Genomic DNA, 7402 nt, shown 5'->3' with positions numbered 1-7402 from the left:
GTGGGAACCGGGCTGTGAGTCATCTGGGCCTCACGGCGGTTAGGCAATTTGGGCCTTGATTGGTCCTGGGCCTTTGTGGCCAGTCTGTGGGCGATATGGGCCTTGGGGTAGGCATTGGCCTCAGTGGGCATGTATCTGATGACGTAAAAAATGCCTCTCTCAATCTCTCTGTACCGTGAGTACCTCAAATTTCCTGATATCAAGACCGACATCCCTCTCTATTTGTTCGGCTTTGCCAGTTTATGCTTCCTTTTCTCTGGAAATGCAGCCTTCTAACTCAGGTTGCTCTAGCCTTGCACTCCAAGGTCCGCAAGGGGCAGAGGCACTCACTGGCATGGGCGCGGTCGCAGGGAGCTGGAGCCGCATGCAGGCAGTCAAAAGCTCAAAATGCCTGTAATTCCTCAGCAATTTGATCTTTCAAAAAAATGAGCTCAGAATGTTGAAATATAAGATCTTATGTTTGCTCAAAGGCTGTCTGTCTGCTAGACAGAGATTTCCTATGTGCGATTCCACCCCTTTTCCCCGGAGCATGCCCTACCTGAACTGCCTGGTCCGGGAAGCCTCACATACTTTTTGAGATAAAGATGTGGTAAATGTATAATATTAATGAGGCCAGGAAATATTGTGATTTTGTTTATAGTATTAAAGCATGCATGTTGTTGTTGTTAAGTGCTATCAATAGGTTCCAGTTCATAACAACCCTGTATAGGGTTTCCAAGGAGCATCTAGTGGGTTTAATTGCCAACCTTGCAGTGAGTAGTCCAGTGTTTATCATACAGTGCCACAAGAGGACTCCAAATATAATTTGAGGAGTCATGGTGTGGCACTGTAGGATCAGCGCTGAGACTTCAAACCTCAAGGTCAATAGTTCAAACCCACCAGTTGCTCCTTGGAAACCCTATACAGTGTTGCTATGAGTCGAACAGACTCGATGGCACTTAGTAACAACAACAACATATATCTTATTTGTTACTATTATTAGTGATTGCTTCTGACAGTAAAACCGTTTTAAACCTTTATGTAGGGAAATAATTGTGTTTTTCAAATTTTAGAAAAGAAGCATGTCAAGGACATTTTTCAGCTCTATAAATTCCTATTTATTATAGTCATCTATTTTGGCTTATGAGCTGAATTGTTTATAGAACAGAATGACCTTAAATCATTGGAAAACCAGAAAGGCTATACAACAGTCATGAGTTATGCCACGTTAAGTCAACATTATTGCCATATAAAACTGAAAAAATAAAACTTATATTTTGCATCATTTTACTAAGTCTTGTTATGGTACATTTATTTTCACATCAATTAAATAAAAGATTATTTGTGATAGTCATAATCTCAAGACTTCCAGAGCAGTTTTTTAACTTTAAAATGTATAACACAACATTAATCTTACTCTACCTCAATAAGTAAAACATTTAAATATACCATATTAGTATAACACTGGACTGTGAACCACAAGATTGGCAGTTCCAACCCACCAGCAACCCTATCCAGGATCTTTATGAGTCATAACCAACTCAGTGGCAGTTAACAACAGCAACATAGTAGTAATAGTAATTTCTAAAATCTAAATTGATCTTTTATTGGGGTGATTGTAGTCAATAAGGTAAAAATAAAACAACATTTTCATTGGAATATACTTTCTATGATTTTCCTCATCATTCCAATACCAAAATTTAGAAAAATCTATGTCACATGGAAATCATAGGATTGTATCAGTCACTTATGAGTAAGATTATGAATTACATGAAAAAGGAAGTATTTGTGCTGGCTCTTCCCACACCCTCTTATATATTTAAAGTTTAAATCCTGGTCACTGTATGCCCATAAATATTATTGAAAATCCATTTATATTAAATAGATTATATTTATATAAAAAAATTAGCAAGGTACTTAAAAAGTTGATTATTCAGGATTTAAATCCTTGCTTCATTATTTTTCATGCACCCAAAAGCTAGCATAATGCTAGAAATGTGGCCCAAAGTTTCCTTTCTTAAATAACTGTTAAATAATTAAAACATTTTTCTTAAATAATTTATCTAGCAAATAGATCAACTACAAAATGAAAGCGAAAAAGTCAACTTGGTTAATGCTTTTTAGTACTCTGAACTTGCTAAGAACCTTCCATGGTAGTATTTGGTAGACTTTCTTAAGTTATTACTAAGTTTAGGTATAATTGCATTCCCCACTCCAGCAATTACCTCACATGCTATGAGCAACTATGAGGTTTGAATGTAGGGAAGATAGTGAATTGGTAGACACAGTAGATATAGAGACTCTCAGTGTATTGGTGAGCTGTGCTAACCCCAGTATTCAGACACGTATCTATAAGATCCAGTTTTCATAAGGGATGACTAGTCAGATAAACTTGTCAATATACAGTGTCTTGAGTTTGAAAAACAGGGCTATAAAGAAAAACAAGGGCAAGACAGTGAGGCCTAGCTTATCTTCTAATTAAGGAAAAGGGATCATGATTAAAAAAGAACTGTACAGTCCTCCTTTTGCATGGAAGTGTACAACTGTGATTATGATTGTGCAAACTGAAAACATGCCAACTGATCTTAGGAATCCATGGGAAAATTAATGTAGTCCTGTGAACTTTAAAAATTTTTTGTCAAAACACTGAAAACTCTTATGGGATATAAGTAAGTATATAGAGTAATGAAAAAAGTAGTGAAACTGTTACTTATTTAATACACTGTAGTTGAAAAGATTAGAAACTCTGATAACTAAATTATTTTGTTTAAACCTAAATAAGATGAACAGAACTTGCTGTCTTCTAATATAATGTATTATCAATGTAAGCATCTTTATGTCATGTTAAATTGTCATGCTACTTTTGAAGCTTGGAGCTAGTTTCTAACATTTTATACTTTGCAGTTTCAATGTGAAATCATTCTGTGTGTTCCTTTGAAGTGAAGGTTTTTGTTAGCGTTACTTCCTCTGTGATATCTTCATCTTTTCATCACAACCACTTAATTGCACCTTCACTAATTTCCTTGGGCTCCATGTGAGTCTTCAGAGGTCGTGGTGACACCCCCATGTTCTACAGTTCCTACTGTAACTTCATTTATGTTCAGTTTGAATTTCATTTACAGTGTTATCACTTCCATTTCTTTGCTGAACTTCCATCTTTGTTGGTTAATTCTCTTTTTCAATGACTATTTTTTGTAAACTGTCACACAAGTTTATCATGGGGAGATAAAGGAAACACAATCAAGGGTGAATCAATGGGAAATAGTGCTTACAGCAACAATGATACTGTATCCCTCTGGGGCTTAGTGAAGATAAAGAGCATCCATCATCAGTATCTAAATTATGCCTTCTGCTCAAATTTCAAGATAATAGTGACTATGTGTAAGAGAAAGGCCTTCCCCTCTCTTGTCTTACTGCCTCAGTCAGGCACCTTTCATATTTGTGGCACCTTAGAATGTTATTCCTCACCTCTGTCTGGAGCACCGCACTTAACCTTCTTGGCTACGCCTCTCTGAGGATAATTCGGGTCCATAATAGAAACTGCTTGGTTGTGCCACCATTCAAATGGCATTCAGGATATATATATATATACATGCTGTATCTTAGATACACCACTGTGTACAATTCCTGGCTTTACTCTCTGTGTGTAACCTCAGTATGAGATATACAGTCACCAATCACCAACAGACTTTAAAAGAAGTCTATTTGTGGACTGAAGAGTTAACAGTGAAGTTTTCCGAGGAGCAACTGGTGAGCTTGAACTGCCAACCTTGCAGTTCAAATGGCTTTGCAGTCTGGCTCATTAATCCACAGCACCACACCAGGACTCCTCATTCATATTGGAACCATGCAAAATGAAGACTTCCTGCATTATAATATGACATCTGTAAAATACATAGGGATCAAGAATAGCCTATGTGAGAAAGAACAATTCTTGTACCAAGAGAACAGTGGAACTCCTTGAATCCCATACAGAATCAGCTGTTTAAATAGCAGACAGATCAGTGCACACCTGTCCTTCAAAAGACATAGAAAAAGCGTCTTCAGTGCACATTGACTGGAGGATGGTCCAGACATCACCAAAGGGAGTAAGAACAGAGAGGAGAAAAATTAATTACAGACTACAAACATTACAAAACGTGTAGTGTTTATAAGCACATGTGAGCTGCTCTCCAGTGACATACTTCAGTAATGCTTATGTACTGTGTGGACTCCTGGAGTGGTGCTGTAGGAACAGCACTGGACTGTGAACCAGAAGATCAGTAGTTTAAACCCACTAGCTGCTCCTTGGAAATCCTGTCCAGGGTCGCTGTGAGTCAGAATAGACTCAACAGCACTTATTAACAACACGTACTTTGTGGGGCTCACTTATGAAGGTGGTTTTAAAAAGTAAGATGTTCAGTGGCAGCTAGGAATAGAGCCAGAGAAAAGTAGTTTCCATTATTGTGACCTAATTTTTCACCTTAGCTGGTGGGTCCTGAGAAATATGATTCCTTGATTGTCTGCTTGAGGAGAACTTAAAAGCCATAGACAAAGTCTGTATTGAAAGACTGTGCCTGAGGTATCATAAAACGTGTCTCTAGAGAGCCCCTAAGGGTCTTTTTACTTCTAGATGATATTTTTCCAATTGTAGAATGTGTACTGTTGAGATATTACATACCAATCCAGGGCATAAATAAAGAAAATATAGCAAGGATATACTGGGAATTTTCTGGAAAGGTACCTCTTTAGAGCCATATTTCCATTTATATCATCTTCGTGGGATTAAGAGACTACAGACACAAAGAAGAATCTTTGAGCCTTTACCTAGTAATAAAAGTAGTGATTATATGTGACCTTCGTAAACAATATTGATTGTTTTGTGTGAATTCATATAGGCCCTATATGCAGCATTTGCTGTAGAGTCTGGTATCATGGACACTCACTACTGTAACAGTTTAACTCTATGAATTGGTCCATGTGAGTCAACAGAAAGATCATGCTTTACTAGGGGTTGGAGGAGGGAAGCAAGTACTTTTCTTTGACTGTGGTAAGTCTCTTACCATTAGAAAAATCAAAGGAGAGCCTTCACAGCTCTAATACATTTTCAGTGGTTTCAGACTGCATATCCTAAACCTTTACTTCCAGTGCAAACCATTATAGGATCTACTGAAGATGGATCCTGGAGGGGCACTGTAGAATAATCACTGGACTTATAATCACTGGACTGTGAACCATAAGGTCAGCGATTCAAACTCACCAGCTGCTCCTTGGAAATCCTATACAGGGTTGCTATGAGTCAGAACTGACAACAGGGAACTCTGTTGGCCCTGTAGGATAAGTACTCAACTATTAATGGCAAGGTCGGTAGTTCAAATCCATTAGCTGCTCTATAAGAGAAAAATGAGGCTTTCTGTTCCAGTTAAGATTTTGTCTCAGAAACCCTATATAGAATCACCATGAGTCACAATCAACTCAATGGCTGTGGGTTTGGGTTTGGGGTTTCTAACAGGCATAAGGAATCCTTGTAGGATAAGTACTGAACTGCTAAGCACAAAGTCAGCAGTTCTAAACCCACCAGCTGCTCCTTGGGAGAAAGATAAGACTTTCTACTCCTATAAAATATACAGCCTTTGACATTGGACGCGATTCGTGAGGGTCCGGGACACTGTGGTTGACTGTGCTGGTGTTTCTCTGGGAAGCGCTGTCTTTACTTGCAGTGCCTACTGGGCAAACCATGAGGCGCCTGCTCTCTGTGCAGTAGAAAATGCTGTGTGTTTGTGATGGAGGTGAAAGAGGAGACCTCAGTCAAAAGGGAGCATCAGGTCACCCATACCTTTAGGCTCGGCTTGATAGAAAGCTCAACAAACAAGACAAGAAAAGATTTTTGTTTTAATTTCTACATTCAAAAGAATATTCAGAAGAATTTTTCTTGGAATGTTGAGGAAGTCTTCAACCCTGTTCCAGAGTGCTGGGTACTAGCAAAAGAAATAGAACAGTTAAATGGGAAACCAGTTCCTTATGAAAATGGGCACGTTCCTGGCAGGGTACCAGTAAAGAAAAACAACAAACAATATTGCTGCCATTCCTCTGTAGTTAATTATGAATTTGAAATCGCTCTGGTATCGAAGCATCATCCTGATGATCCGGGACTTGGAATTAGTGCAGTGCCACTATCAGATCTGTTAGAACAAACATTGGATCTTATAGGAACAAATATCAATGGAAACATATATGGGTTAGGAAGCAAGAAGCTTCCATTACATCTTCTTATTCTACATGGAGCATTTCAAGTAAGAAATTCGCATACACTGAAGTACAATGATACATTGTCCTGGTTTGAAGGTTGCAAAGAGGGTAAAATTGAAGGATTGTCTGGTAGTGTAGTGATGGTTGTTTAATCAAAGTACATCGCCATCACCTTGGTTTACATTGGCTAATTCCAGATACTTCCATGAATTCAAAACCAGTTGTTATTAATGTGGACCTAAACAAATATGGCTATGCCTTTGACGCTAAATGTTTATTTTTCAAAAACAAATCATCCAAAATTTGGTAGGCTTAAAGATATAATGTTTGATGTATAAATGAAAATTAATTAAAATAAGTTTAATTATTTTTATACTTGAATCTTGAGTATTCTGATAGTTTAAAAGGCACAAAAGATATTTCAAGGTTCCAATTTAGTGTTAAACATACCCAAGATCCCTGTTTAGTGTTAAACATCTCTTTGGGTTTAAAGAAATTAATTTTCCAGTTGCAAATGTTCTGCTCAAAATTTTATTCAGAATCAGCAATTGATTTTAAACTGACTTTAAAAACGTAAATTATAGTAAGCTTCCAAGCTTGTTCAAAGGCTGCATTGTGTCCACTAGAACTGGATAGTCACTTAAAGACAACAATTAAGAAAATGATTTTGAATCATTTATTTCAAAAATCAAAGCTTAAGCTCAATTTAATCTTTATAAACATTTAATAAAACATGGCTCAACCTCATAACCTATATATTTTTAATTCAAGAATCTTAGCACATGAAAGTATATAATTATATATATACAAAACATAAAATTTGAAGTGCTAAAATGTCATAATCTGTTTTTAAATCACAGGACCATTTTGATTATAAAGCAGTTCGCCATAGCTCATTGCATATTTCTTAATTCTAAGTCTTAAAAAAATTACTTTGCTAATGAGTTAAGAATTTCATATAATTTTATTTACTAAAAATTATAATTTAGGTAAAATGTACAAAGTACGGAGAAGGAGATTCTACAGTTCAGAGACTTGCTTAACTTCTAGATAGAATTTTAATTTATAAAGTTAATAGTTAACATCTATTATAACTGTGGGTGGTCATTAAAAAATGAGAAAAGTATCAGGACTTTCCTCTTCATCTTCAAACTATTCAGAAGTATCAGTAAGACTACTAATTCAATTCCAAACT

The 7402-nt window shown here is 36.7% G+C and overlaps 1 pseudogene; it reads left to right on the top strand.

Moving 5' to 3' along the window:
* Positions 1-95: 95 nt before the first annotated feature.
* Positions 96-6545, top strand: LOC102832291 (annotated as a pseudogene).
* The last annotated feature ends 857 nt before the right edge of the window (positions 6546-7402 follow it).

This window comes from Chrysochloris asiatica, unplaced genomic scaffold (genome assembly GCF_000296735.1).
Source record: "Chrysochloris asiatica unplaced genomic scaffold, ChrAsi1.0 scaffold00143, whole genome shotgun sequence".
NCBI classification, from domain to species: Eukaryota; Metazoa; Chordata; class Mammalia; order Afrosoricida; family Chrysochloridae; genus Chrysochloris; species Chrysochloris asiatica.
This window is presented reverse-complemented; position numbering and strand designations above follow the sequence as displayed.